Source organism: Sciurus vulgaris, assembly GCF_902686455.1.
Source record: "Sciurus vulgaris genome assembly, chromosome: 8".
In the NCBI taxonomy this organism is placed as follows: domain Eukaryota; kingdom Metazoa; phylum Chordata; class Mammalia; order Rodentia; family Sciuridae; genus Sciurus; species Sciurus vulgaris.
This window is the reverse complement of record NC_136468.1, coordinates 97,976,007-97,991,904: the sequence shown is the minus strand read 5'-3', so window position 1 is coordinate 97,991,904 and position 15,898 is coordinate 97,976,007.

Sequence of the window (15,898 nt, the reverse complement as noted above, 5' to 3'; positions counted from 1 at the left end):
ATAAGGGTATAGGCTGAAATAATTTGAGAAATAATATATTGACATGGTATCAGTTTTACCCACAGCTGTTGGGTATCTGTGAGGATGCTGATTTTAATTTCTTAATTTTTAATCATTTCTTTCTCTCCTAATATCAGGTATGTTTGGGCATAATATCATAGCTTACTTGATAGTGTAGGCTAACTTCCCCATCTAGATGCCCAATTTTACCTTTTGCTGGTTTTGTTGCTTCCCTGAGTTTACTTGCTTAACCTTTCTGTACTCACTCTAGCAGCCACAAATTGATACAGATGAACCCCCACAGTTATGTCCTGTACATCTGCAAATTCAACCAAACACATATCAAAACTCATTTTTTAATGCACAGATTTTTTGTCACTATTTTTATCTATTTTTAAATGATTTACCCCTAGACCTAAATAATATAGTATAACAACTACTTATATAACATATACATTGTATACATTAAATAATCTAGATATGATTTAAAGTGTGCAGGAGTGTGTATCTAGATTATATACAAATACTACTCCAGCATCCACAGATTTTGGTCTCCACAGGGGCCCTGGAAACAATTCCCTTTGAACTGGTTGTGGTGGTGCATTCCTATAATCCCATCTACTTAAGTCCAGCCTGGGGCACTTAGAAATACCCTGTTTCTAAATAAAAACTAAAAAGGACTGGAGATGTAGATCAATGGTAAAGCAATTTACCTGGAATGCACAAAGTTCTGGGTTCAATAGCCAGTACAAGAAAGAAGAAAACAATTCCATGTGGGCATGGCACAACTGTACCTACCTCAAAGCATTACTTTATGAAATAATGAATCCAAATACAGCACATGGCTCAGTTCAATGTAAGCATTAAATTACTATCTGCTATGTTCTTGTTTTTAGAATGATCCTCATAATTATTGAGTTCACCTTCAGTTGGGGCATTATATCCTCTCATCCCACTCTACTTTTCATTTTTATTGATGCTGTTATTTAATCATAGACTTAGGAAAGTTTCTGAAATAGTCATGTTAATACCAAGACTAAACTCTGTGAATCTCCTCTTATACCATGTGAGGCAAACACTCTACCAACTGAGCTATATTCCCAGCCCTCCTCTTTTCTTTTTGATAGGGAGTAGTGTTTGTTGTCAGATAAAGGCTAGCACAATAAAGAAAAATATAGGGAATGGTAAGTCATGATAGTTTAAATAGAAGAATCAGGGAAAAGACATCTATTTGCAATAGAGCTTGGGAGATTTCAAGCCCAGGCACTGATGAAAGCAGAATTCTTATCATTAAACAATTAAGAGAAGACTCCTTGATAACAATAAGAAAACCAGGAGAGCAGCTAGAAGTTGAATAGAGAAATAACCAGGGAATAAGTTAACAACCAAGAGACCTTTAGGGGAGAGCAAGCCACAAAAACTAGACCAGCAAGGGGACCCCACTTTAATTGCATAGGACTGTGAGCAATTGATATTTTAAAAATAACAATAAACTAGCAATTAGTGGAGGCTAACAGCTAGGTGTTATGTCATTCTGAAGATTAACTGAGTGTTGGGGAAAATGGACAAAGATAGCTGGTTAAAACCACATATCATAACTTGGAAGGGAGGTCATGGAAAATGCACATGACCAGTGCTATAATAACTAAGAATCAGTATCAGAGCATACACACTACAAGGGGAAAATAGGCTTTACTGAACTTACCCAACTGTCACTAAATAAATAAACAAGCAAGCAAGTAAATAAGAATCCTCAAGGGGATGAGGGAGAGAAAGCCATAGTTGCTATATCACTTTCAGAATACAATGTATACATTATCAAAATGACTAGTTTTAGCAAAAGAAAAAAAAAGTTGCAACATTAAAATAAGTAGGAGAACGTCCATAAACAGGAAGAAGAACACCCAACAGAAACTCTGAGGGTCCAGATGCTGAACATAACAGAAAAGGACTTCGATGTAGCTACTACAAATACCAAAGAACTAAATAAACTTGGGTTTTTGTTTTGTTTTGTTTTCTGTGGAGGTAGGTTACCAGGGATTAAACTTGGGGGATTCAACCACCCAGTCACATCCCCAGCCCTATTTTGTATTTTATTTAGAGACAGGGTCTCACTGAGTTGCTCAGTGCCTCGCTTTTGCTGAGACTGGCTTTGAACTCAAGATCCTCCTGCCACAGCCTCCCAAGGCCCTAGGATTATAGGCGTGCACCATTGTGCCAGCTGAAAACTTGTTAAAGAGATAAATTTATGGAAGACATGGTGACAATGCCTCATGAAATAGAGAAATTAATAGAAAGTGCCAAATGGAAATTCTGGAGTTGAAAAGTAGAATAACTGAAATTAGAATTTATTCTAGAAGTTCAATAGTAGATTTGAGCTGGGAAAAGAAAGAATTCATAAATATAAAGATAGATCAGTCAATAGTGTATAATCTGAAGAAAAGAGAAGGAAAAGAACAAGAACTGCATGACAATCTCCACAGACACCAGCAAAAAGCATCTGACAATATTCAACATCCTTTTACAAACAATAAACACTCAACAAACTAGAATAGCAAGGAATTTCCTCTATTTGATAATAGACATCTACAAAATAAATTGCACAGCTAAAATTACACTTAAATGTAAAAAGTTGAAAGCTTTCCCTCTACAGTTAGGCAGAAGACAAAAATGATTACTCTTGGCATTTGTTTGTTTTGTTTTATTTTGGGTTTTTTGTTTGTTTCGTTTTGGGAATTTTTGTTTTGTTTTGTTTTTTGTTTTTTTGTTACCAGGGATTGAATCCAAGGGTGCCTACCCACTGAGTTACTCCCTTAGCCCTTTTTTATGTTTTATTTTGAGTCAGGGTATTGCTAAGTTGTATAGGGCCTCACCAAGTTGCAGAGGCTAGCCTCAAATCTGTAATTCTCTTGCCTCAAGTTCCTGAGCCCTTGGGATTACAGGCATAACCACCACACCTGGCAGTGGTTCTTCTTTTAAACATTGTGCTGAGGTTCTAGTCAACCAGTCAGATAATAAAAATAAATGAGACATACAGATTACAAAAGAGAGATAAAAGCATCTCTAGTTTCAAATCACATGATCTTTTATCTTGTAAATTCTAAGGAATCCACTAATAAATGAATAAAGTAAGTTCAACCTACAAAACTCAGTGGTGTTTTTTTCTATACAAGAGCAATGAACAACCAGAAAATTAATTAAGACAGTAACTCTGCCTACAATGGTATCAAAAAGAAAAAATGCTTAGGAGTAATATCAGAAAGGAAACAAGATTTTTTGCAGTACAAAACACCATTGAAAACAACAAAACTATAGATCTATAAAACATCTTTGAAAGAAATTAGAAAAAAACCTAAATCAATGGGAAAATATCTAACATTCATGCTTCAGAGACTTAATGTTAAGATGCCAATACTCCCAAAATTGATCTACCAATTCAATACAATCCTTTTTAAAATTCCAGCTGGCTTTTTTGAGGAAACTGACAATCTCATTATAAAATTTATATATAAATATCATAGTCAAAATAATCTTGAAAAATTTGAAGCAATCATACTCCTCAATTTCAAAGCTAATCAAGACAGCATGGTACTGGCATGAGGATAGAGAGATAGATAAGTAAAATAGAATTGAAAATCTGGAGTTAAACTCTTACATTTAGAGTCAATTGATTTTTTGAAAAGGTGTCAAGATCATTCAATGGCAGAAAAAATATGCTGATGAGATCATTGGATAATCCAAGTAAAACAGAAGGAAGTTAGATGCCCTACCCTCACACCATATACAAATAATTAATTCAAAATGGATTAATTAATAAAATAAAACTTACAGAAGGAAACATATTACAAATCTTTGAGTCCCTGAATTAGGAAATAGTTTCTTAAGCATAAGACCCAAAGCCTAAGAAACAGAATTCAAAAATGTTAAATTAGATTTTGTCAAGGTAAAAAACTTTTTTATTTTTATTTTTTTAGGTCAAAAGACACTATTAGGAAAGTGAATAGATGTGTGGTAGAAGAAAATCATATATCTGACAACAGCCTGGTATTCAAGATATAGAAAGAACTATTATAACTCAATAATAAAGACAATCCAATTCAAAATGGGCAAAGAATTTGAATAGAATTTCTCCAAAGAAGATATACAAATATATACAATAAGCAGATGAAAAGACACTCAATATCATTATGTATTAGGAAAATACAATCAAAACCACTTCACACTCACTAGATTAACTATAATAAAGAAAGAAAAGAAAAAGGGGAAGGAAAGGAAGGGAAGAAGGAAGGAAAGGAGGAAAGGATAAACAGAAGTGCTGGTGAGGATGTAGAGAAACTGAAACTTTGCAATATTACTGGTGAAAATACAAAATGTTGCAACCACTGTGGAAAACTACTTAGTAGTTCCACCAAACTTAAGCACTGAGTTCCTGTACAATCTAGCAATTCCACTCCTAGGTGTATGTATGTCCAAGAAAACAAAAAAAAAAAAAACATGTGTAGAAGAATGTACATTAGCAGCAGTATTCACAGTTGCCAAAATTGGAAATAATCCAAATATTGTCAGCTGATAAATGGATTTGTTATGGTTTGGATGTGAGGTGTTCCCCAAAAGTTCACTTGTGAGACAATGCAAGAAGGTTCAGAGAAGAGATGATTGAGACCCTTAACCCAATCTGTGAACTAATCACCTGATGGACTTCATTGAGTGGTAATTGAAGGCAGGTGGGGTGTGGCTGGAGGAGGTGGAGCATTGGGGGCAGTCTTGAGGTATATATTTGTATCTGGCAAGTGGAGTTTCTCTCTCTGCTTCCGGATCATCATGTGAGCTGCTTACTTACACCACACTCTTACACAATGATGTTCAGCCTCACCTCCAGCCCCAAGGAATGGAGCCTGCTGTCTTTGGAGTGAGATCTCTGAAACCGTGAGTCCTTAAACTTTTCCTCCTCCACAATTGCTCTGTGTGGGTCCTTTAGTCACAGCAACAAAAAAGATGGCTAAAACATGACTAAACAAACTCTAGTCAACCTTAGATTAATATTCAGTCATAAGAAGGAGTAAAGTACACACAACAAAATGAATGAGACTTCAAAATGCTGTGGGCAGTGAAAGTAGTCAGACACCAAAGGTCACATATATTCCAGGATCCTTTGTATGTGAAACGTCGGGACAGGCAGTCAGAGGAGAGCTATGGCTGCCAGTGGTTGGAAGGAGAGAGTTGAGTGAGACTGAGTCAACAAGATGGACTTCTTTTTTGGACTGATGGGAATGTTCTGGACACAGATAGCAATGAGAGCTGCATAATATTGTGAATATGCTAAACACACACACACACACACACACACTTGGCAAAAGTTTAAAAAGATGAATATTACATTACATGAATTTTTAATATTTAAAGTAGTCTTCAGAAGCTTGGGTTAGGGAAAGATTCTTAGATACAACACCAAAACACAAATCTCACACACACACACACACACACACACACACACACACACACAGAAGAGGTAAATTGAAGTTTATCGAAAATGTCTTTGAGGAACAATAAAAATATGTTTTAAAGTTAGATAGTGGTTATGGATGACTGTATAATGCAAATATAATAAAAACTATTGGATTATTTGGTATAGGAATTATATCCCAATAAAGCTGTTAAAACAAAGAGCACTATGGAGTAGAGAGGCCAAAGAGGAGGTGGGATGCCGTATGCACAGGTATTTCCACTTATCTAAGGGAAAGGCATTGAGTTCCTGGCCACGACATGCAGAGGTGCAGGTGAACAGATGTGACTGGATTCAAGAGACATGTAGTAGGGAAAATCTGCAAAAACAGGAAAATAAACATGGCGATAAATAGCATGAGTCTGTAAATGAACGTGGCATTGGAATAATTTACTCTAATGAGCTCTTCAGAGAATAACTGTCAGATAAATCTAAATAAATAATGAGAATCTGCTCTTTTGACTAAGATGTAAAGCAATTCGATGAGTGTTCTGCATAAAAAGCTACATCTTTCTTGATTGCTCTTGGCAACTGCTCAGAACTTCTCACTTAATTGTTTTATTGTGGAGCAGGAAGTTTTGCCATTTCTTTTAAAACTTCCTTCCGCCAAGTAGATTCCCTGTGAGGGACATAGAGGGGAATAAGCCCAACACAGGTGCTCAGGGCTCTTAATAGCAAGTAGAAAGTCATTCGTTTCAGAATAGAGGTTTGAGGCTATTACATTATTAACTAACGGGATTCAATAAACGCAAATCTGAATTTTAAGCATTTTTTATCTCTCATCTTCCATGTACAACAATAGATAACAAGAAAGAAATGAAAGGATAAGTCATTGTTTTTCTGTAAATATGAGTTCATTCTCAGGTCACAACTCACATCTGCTGAGGTGCATTTTACTTTTAGGCTCATACCTTATACTTCAGTGTCTGCTTTATTTCAATCAGCAAAATTCATCCTTCTAATTCATGGCTTTCCTTTTAATTATTGATTTATTTACATAATGTACCAAACCCTACTTCTATACCTGAGATTGTGTCATTTGAAACTCATTTTTCCAAATATCATTTTAACATCTGGTTTTGTGTGCTTTCAGAATTAGATAGCCTAAAGGGAAAATGCTTTGCTGAGTTAACAATAAAAGTGTTTTTTTTTTCAATCCTATTCTGGAAAATGCAATTGATATGGGTTATTAAAAATTTTAGTTGACTGTGATTATCCCTGGATTTTATACTCATGAAGTCAAAGCCCATGTTCTAGTTATTTCATTATTACTAGATAGTGCTTTATTTTGTTGTTTTATTCTCCATAGTTCTGCTAAATTGGTGTTGAATTCAATACTAATATCAAAACTAATGCACCTTTACTTTTAACATTTATACTGTAGCAGCATTTGAATGTAAGAGTTTTTTAATGTGATAAGCTCTGCAAAGTGTTTATAGGAATTTCAGGATCTGAAAATCAGATAGCTTTAGGACAGATAGCTTTTTGTTCCAAAAGGAATTTAATATAGCTTCCCAAAATACAATATAGCAGAGTAAATTAAATTCTAGGTAGGTAAAAATCAGGTAAAGATTGATAAATTTAAAGAAAATAGCAGGACCTTATATGAAACTCTCTGTGGAAAAATTTTAAAATCTGGTACATTGTACATTATTGCAATATATATCCATATTAAGTAGTCTCCAGATAAAACCAGAGTGTTACAGCAATTGGAAGGAGACTCCACCTATCTAGATAATAACCCTTTTGATTAAATCGCTCTACATTTCTTTCCATGACAACTAAATTGGGTAGAAAGAACATTAACATTACTTTGTGCTTATGATAGGGCTTGGTCCATTTTCATAAATTGTTTTCAGATATTTAGGACACCAAAAACTCCAAAGTGATTTTTGTTTTTTGTTTTTTGGTGGTTTTGTTTCGTTTTGGTTTGGTTTGGTTTTTGCCTCCTAGTGGTAGTGTCGGTAACAGTAATAACAATAGAGTTAACTCCAAAGATGCCAGGCCAAGTCGTTACCACAAATAAGAAAATAAAACATACAGCTATATAGCAAAGAGCTAAGATAGTAGTGTAAAGAAACAGAGATGAAAAATGTTTATAATTACCCACAAATATATTACTAATAACAAGCACTCATAGCACACTGCACAGAGCCCTTAATTTTCTACCCTGATAGCATTTCAAGCAGGAGATGAGGATTTTCGTTGCATATTCTCATCATATATCCCTCTTTGGAAAAATGTTATATTCCAAAAGGAGTACCATGAATTCAGTGGGTCAATATTTCCAGTGATTGAATCTCAGAAAAGGAAGTATTAGAAAGCATGATAAACTACACTTTAGGATATAAATATGTGATGGATGGGTAGATGAATATTTAAATAGATTGAAGCCACTATTTTTAAGTATATACTTCATTGACATCAGACATTGTATCTGGTGTTTTGCATAATTTACTCCTTATAATAGAACTATTTCCCTCATTTTAAAAATGTTTTCAGAGTGAGGTTTATTATTATACCAAGGTCAAGTGGGGACAAACTAAAAATTCAACCCAGGGTTTTCTGTCTCTAACTCTTGTGCATTTTGAAAATCATTACATCATGCTCTGACTTACAATATTAACAATTATAAAGAAAATGTTTACTGGGTTCCAATGTGTTTACACTTTGATTGCATGTTATGTGTTTTAAATAAATGATCTCACTTGAGTTAAGTAGTATTTTATAGATGAGGCTCAAAAAGGTCAAACATTTTTTCATTACTGTCAAATCTCTGGGGTCCTTGGGGACCTTACAAATCCGATTATTTGCAAAATTATGTCTTTACTTTTAAGAATTATGACAATTGATGCACAGAAAGGTAAGAACAGTATCTCCCCCACCCCTTCTAGAGGCAAGTGAAACACAAAGAATTCAGTGACTTAGACAGTCTCCTTAGGCAATAAGTGTTAAAGCCAAAATTATAGCTCTTGGGTCTCAGTCATACTATTTCTCTGGAATGCTCCGCACCTGAAGAGGCTACAATCATCCTTTGCTAATTCCAAGGCTCATGAAGTCTTCAGGACTTTTGCCCAGGCTTTTCTGCCTCTGGTGATCTCCAGGGAGACCCAGAGATTGCCACTTAGTAGAAATAGTGCCTGTCTTCTAATGTGATAAGACCATGATGGGTCTGTCAGCACTGTGGGTTTTTTCCTGTCTTTCATTAGTATGTGGGTGTGTGTGTGCGTGCAAGCACATGTGTGAGTGTGTTTGTTAAAAGCCACATTTTAATAAAAGACATTTTGGGGGAATAATATGTTGCTTACTCTCAGTTCAAAAACTAGGCTGGTTTTACAACCTGTAAATAGAGTCTCCAAAGATATAAAAACCTGACTAAAAAGTCCATGATAAAGGACTCAGAAGCAGAGTTTGGGTGTTGGGGGATTATGGCTCAGTGCTCAAGTCTTGCCTAGCATGTGTGAGGCCCTGGGTTTGATCCTCAGCACCACATAAAAGTAAATAAATAAAATATAAAGTTATTATGTTAAAAAAAAGAAGTGAAGTTTAATCAGTACATACATGTGAGCTCCCAGGAAGAAAACAGAAGTGATTTGCAGAGCAGGATTTGGAGAATACCTGTGTATGAGAACACAAAGACTAGCTCTTGGCTAGCCTCCACGGGGGAGCAGATGGCTCCTCTTATCATGATATGGGTAACATGCACTGCTACAGGAAAGCAAAGCAGGACAGTAACTCTGCTGAGCTCTAACACCAAGTGGACGAAGAAGACAGAACAGCTGAGGACATACATACACCTTGCTCCTATGCACTTTAGTAAAAATAGCAACACAGTGAACGTGCTAATCTGAACTACTTACCTTGCCTGATCAGTAAAACGATGACAAAAAGTAGTAACAATGATAACTACGACTTGACAAATCTCTCTGGAAGAGTAAAAGAAGATATATGTGAGTGTATGAATATAAAACCATGCAGATATAGTATATATATTACACTTTATAACTATAGTATGTATATTAAATTTATACTCTATATACAGTACACATAGTATAAATTTATATAGTATACTAAATACATATATGTATATATACAAATACACACATACATATAAGCATTTTTTGCTGTAGTTTGAATCTTGAATGTTCCCCAAAGGGGTGCAGGTGTTAAAGTGTGGACTCTATAGTCTGTCATGCTATTGGGAGGTGGTGGAGCCTTTAAGAGGTGGGGTTTAGTGAAAGGAAGTTAGGTCATTGGGGGTATGTCCCTTGATATGGATATTGGGATCCTGACCCCTTCTCTTTCTCTCTGATTCCCAGATGCTTGAGGTACGGTGAATCGGTCTCCTCTGCCACATGCTCCTGCCATGAGGTACTGCATCACCACAGACCCAAAGCAACAGGACGAGGCAACCAGAGACTGAAACCTGAGAAACTGTGAGCCAAAATAAATCTTTCCTCCTTATAATTTATCTGAGGTATTCTGTCACAGTGGCAGAAAGTTGACTAATACATACAGAACATATACATACAAAACATGTATTTTATGTACACATAGGTAATATATACATTCTCTCTATATAAGGTACTTAGCATAGTGTTTATGCTTTCTTTCATTCAAACACACAATAAGTGCTTATTTCCTCAGTTTTTTGCTCAATTCTTTCCTTCCTTAACCTCATTTTTGTCCAAATGCTTGAGATCAGTCTGAAATTCCTTTTTCTATTTTCATTTGGATTAAAAGTGTGTTTTGATAGTTTACAGAAATCATCATCTCCTGTCTGCTATTAGGGGAATGATGACTTAGATGTTTCTGTCACCTCTGTCCCCTACAGCTCCAGACAGTAAACAGCTGGCATCAGAGGGTAGCAGAAGTTTGTTACCTCACCTTGTGAGTCACAGACACAAAGGAAAAACAAGAGATGAGCGACACAGCCTTCCTCTGACTGCATGCTGCTTTCTGAAAACTCAGTCTTTGCCTCCAACAACCTCATTCGCCCATCAGCCTACAATATCACCTCATCCTATGAATATTAAATAGCCTCACTGAATTGTTGTTACCTTTATGTTAAGGATTACATTTTCCAGAAGATTTGTTTGTCTATGACTTGCCTTTTATGAGGCCCAAAATGGCCTCAGTGGGCACTCTCCCCTTGTTCTGTGCTTCAGTGACCTCCCATCTCCAGTGCTCTGAATACCCATCCACAGCACTGCCACTGGCCCCAGAGGGTCCCAGTCACACAACTCCACCCTCAGTGAAGTCATGATCAGCCTTCAGATCTCGGCCAGAAAGTTGGGTCTCCTTGTTATGTTCTAAAAAAAGAAAAGAAAACAAACAACAACAACAAAACCCTATACTTTTTTCTCTAAGCACTTATTATAGGTTGCAATTGTGTATATGTCTGTGAGAAAAGGGTATTTGATAAATATCTATGTTTTCCACAGCCATAAGCTGCAGACTGGTCAAAACTTTATGTGTTTTCTTCTCTAAGGTATCACTGTAGTTTGAGTACCATGCACATGTTAGGCACACACACATTTGTTGAATAAAGGTTCAATAATGGTCCATCAGAAAGAACCATTCCCATAAGTATTCTTAAGACTTGGCTCTCCTTAGACTGATGCTGAATATGTCCCCATGGAAGTCTTAACTGGGACAATGAGTAAAATAGTCAGGTCTTGGGAAAAGTCAAGGTTGCAAGATTCCATAATGGTCAATCTTTTTTTTTTTAAACCTATTTAACACATTATGAATGGTGCTAGCATGCAAAAAACACCCAGTAAAACACAAGTTGTTCTCTTTGTTTCATGACTAAGTAACTTGCTCTTCCAAACAACAGACACACAAAAAGGGAAACATGTCAATCTCTGAAGCTCTACTGTGATGTGCAGAGTACTTTACCTATGCCAGTTCCTTCAAGGAAAGGACTGACATTTCTACTTATTCCACATCCCCTAAAGCATCTGTCAGTCCAGGACACATAGCAAGCATTTATGAATGTTTGTCAAATTACTGCATGTTTGAAAAGAGGAAGCCTATGCCATCTGGTCAATTATAGCAAAACCAAAGTTGGTTTATGAGAATGCATTTTATATTTATGTGATTTAGAAAAGAAAACGGTAACTGGAATGAAACTCTGAAAATTGATAAACAAATGTTTCCTTTATACCTCACCAGAAAATGTTGAAATAAAAGGCAATTAGGAATGTGTGTTAATCCTAAATTCTTAGCTAACTATGCAAAGGTAAGATCACCAAATTTCAGTGGGTCAGGACAAAGGATCTCAGTTATGTGGGACTTCTGGAAACATTCCCTAAAAAATCCCTTGGGCTTCACAATAGGAATGCTGCCTTGATCTCTTGTCATTGCTTACAACGGAAAATTCCAAGCAAGTACAAAAATATAAAGAATGGTGCAATGAATGCCATGTACCTATCACTTCAGCTTCAATAATTTTAAATCAGACATTTCCTGTTTCATTTATACCATCATCATTTTCTCTCCTAAAATTAGATTATTTTGAAGAAAACCAAACATATTACAGCACTTCATCCATAAATGTGTCATTTCTAAAAGATAAGGATTATTTTAACACAACAACAATACCTTTACACACTTTAAAAAATGATAGTAATTTCTCAAAATCTTCAAATACCCAATCAGTATTCAGATTTCCAAAAATGGTACATAAATGTTTTTATTGTTATTGGTTGATTGGTTTTTATTTTATTTTTTACAGTTTGCTTCTTTGAATCCACTCCAAACAAGGTCTACATCTCCTATGTCTTCTTTAACCTATAGTCCAACCCCTGCTGCCACATTGGCATGTTGTGATTTGTCTTTTGTGTTATTTGTTCTGTAAAGTCTTATACATACTGGATTGCACTGGTAAGTCACGAGGTGACCTATCAATCCCAGCTCCTGGGTTTCCTGTGCAGTTGTAGTTAGAGTCAGAGGCTGGACAGGAATCAGGTTTGATATCTGAAGAATGCTTCATAGCTAGTGTTGTGTGCTTGAGTGTTGTGTGCCATCAGATGGCACATGATACCTGATTGTCTTTTTTGTTATGTTAAATTTGGTCAGTAGATTCACCCAGAACAGGTCCTTGTGAATATTTGCTATCCATTATAAAGTTTTTCGTTAGCTTTCTGCCAAAGACTATAGGTCATTGAATCTCATCACCTGGAGTTTTTTATGAAGAACAATTTTTTGCCAACTGAATATGAAAATGCATCTGTGTGTGTTGATTACTTTTACTTATAGTTTGTCTACAAATTGCACATTCAATGTTTTTCCTTTCAGTTGCCCATTGTTAGAATGATTGGTTCCCTAAACATCTTCCAATGGTGTTCACAGAGTTTCACTGTTTTTTTCTTAAGGATTTAAACACATTTGAACGTATTTGAGTATATTTGTACAGTTATCATGCCTTGCTAATGGTTCAATTACCCATGAGTGGAAGCCAATTCAAGTCAGGGTCCTTTAGATCTGACCCCAGTGGTTTCCAATGACTTTTGTACTTTCAAGATTGAAGTTTCAGGCTTATTTTGTACATTGCTACTATAGACCTAGAATCAGCAATTTCACCCAGGATCCCTGATTCTCTTTATGAGAATTGGGATTTAGGGAATAGTCTGGATGCTTGGAATGATCACTTGTTCTGAGCTGGTAATTTTGCTAACCCTTTTCAGGGGACAAACTTTGAAAATATGTAGCTTTTTAAAGATAAAAATTCATCAGGTGTTTATTATAGAGTTCACACTAACACAATTAAAATTTGAGAATGCTGACTTTTGTGCAATTTTTTGACATTATTATTTGTAACTCTTTCCTCATATTTATATCTCTTAATTTGCATTTCTTTCCTCTTACATTGAATCCTAACAGCATTAACATAATTTCCTATAATTAGCCTAATTATTAGCATAATTTCCTGTACTCTAAAACATATGTACATGAACATACACACACCTATATAAACACATATTTGATTTAAAAGAATAACAATCTCAATAATATTAACACCATGATTGCTAAAAACAGTTTATACTGTTCTTGTTGTCCTGAGGTTATATTTCACAGAGTATGCTATCAAATCATTATGTTTTAAAATCACTTTAATTTTTCTCTCTTTGGTAAAATCACCAACTCAACCCTGAGTTAAGTTCACTCATATCATTTTGTTTTTTGTTAGTTATATTAAATCTTGTTTATAATTATGTAAACAGTATATATGATTCCAAAGTCAAATCTACTAAATAAAATGTGCTAAAACTTCAATCTTCCATCTTTATCCCTTCCACTCTATTTTGTCCCATCCACCTAGAGAAAACAATTAAAGTACTAGGTTTATCACTCTATCATTTTTTATTTGCTTGTTTGTTTGTTTGTTTTCATTACCAGAGATTGAATCCAAGGGTGCTTAACCACTGAGCCACATTCCCAGTCCTTTTTATATTTTATTTAGAGACAGGGTCTTGCTGAGTTGCTCAAGGCCTCTCTAAGATGCTGAGGCTGGCTCTGAACTTTCGATCCTCCTGCCTCAGCCTCCTGAGCTACTGGAATTACAAACCCTCCAGGCCCCTCCAGTGGTTTTCAAGTGTAAGCAAATGCAGACATATATGTATATATTTGTATCTTCCCTTTCTTTAGGTAAAGCATAGTTTGCACACTTCAAGATTAAGAATGTATAAGATTTTTGTGTTTTTAAATGGCTGTATTTCCTTTTTTATATAATGAATAGGTGATGTTTTTAATAACAACAAAAGTCAATAAAATGTGTGATCCCAATCATGAATGCAATTGCACCAAAATAATTGTGGTTACCTCTGGATGAAAGGGCTGTGGGAATTTTCATTTACTTTCATAGGCTTTTCAGTATCTGTAATGAGAAGGTAAAAATTTTGTGATCTCAATCAACAATGCTATTTTAAAAACAGAACTGAGACACTCTCTGTTTCTCTGTTGCTCTCATTATATAGTCCAATGTTTAGTAGAAGATAAGTAAGTTCCTCCACTATCTGACCCTTGCTCACTGCAAACCATCTCTCCTACTACCTCCTCTACTGTAGTTCAAGGTTGGACAGAACCATTCTATTCCCTGAAACCAGCAAAGCCGACTCTGCCCTCTGGGTTTTTGCTCTGGCCTATATGCATCTTCCTGACTTCTCTCCACTCTTCTGCCAACCTCATGCTCCTCCACACAGCTTACAGTCAGGCCCCCTGAGCATAGCTGCATCCTTGTAATAATTGCAACCTATCCTGCTGCAAATTTTGCTTGTCTATCTCAGTTCCTACAGGACAGCACTAGTGAGCACTTTATTTTTACTATTGCTAATAGAGGTAATCAACAATAAGAAAAGGGATGGAACCTGTCCCCCCATGTGCCTTGTACATCTTGTTCACTTTATCTCATTGAATCCTAACCAAGAATACAACCCTCCCTTTCCAGGGAAGGATATCAAGGTCCAAAGAATTGAGGAATTTGATCACCCCAACAACCCCAAACACATAATTTGGTACAAGAAATTATGTAATAAAAGTGTATGCATAATCCATGGCCATTTCTTTAACGACAACTAGGTGAAGAACTGAACTAAGTGTCTAGATCATTTAAACAAAAGGCACCTTACTAGGAGGATGGGATTGGGAGTAGAAATAGGAAATGTTATTTATTTTACCTTTTCCTTTGTGTCCTGAATTATTTCAGATGACTCCATAGAGTGATTGGATTCATCTGCATTGAAAACCCTTGAGAATTTGTATAGGTTGGACCAAAGCAGAATAATGAACTGAATCCTCCCAGGCAGCGAGGCAGAAGCAGACGTAAAAGATGATTTCTGCGTGTTACTTGGCCTTTATAGAATAAGCCATGATGAGCTCCTAGAAAATGCATTATTGATGTGCTATAATAAGGAGAGCTTTCTTTCTCTCTTTTCAAATAATGATTTATTTTATATTAACTGTGCTATGAAGCATTGCCTCTAAAGGTTGTTTTTCAGCACAAAGTGAATTGTATTCGATTTCATACCATGACTTTTCCTTCTATTGCAGTAGCCCTTGTGTTTTGTCAATTCATATCACTATTCGGTTTCTCATACAGCACAGAATCAATGAATTCAAGATATTTTTCTTTCCCCAATCATATCCTTTGTTCCCTGCCTTTAGTCTTCTTCAATTTCTAAGTGATTCCTGATTAATTTATGCTTGCCTCCATATTTCATTTATTTCATCTCCTTCTATAAAAAATAATCCCTTTTAATTATGCTAGGGCTGAGAAAACAGTTATGTTCCAATGTAATTAAATATTTCATGTTTTTAAAAGTGAAGCCTATACTTAATATCTTAAAAATATTAAAATCCACAGCCCCATTCTCATATTGTATATGCAAATTC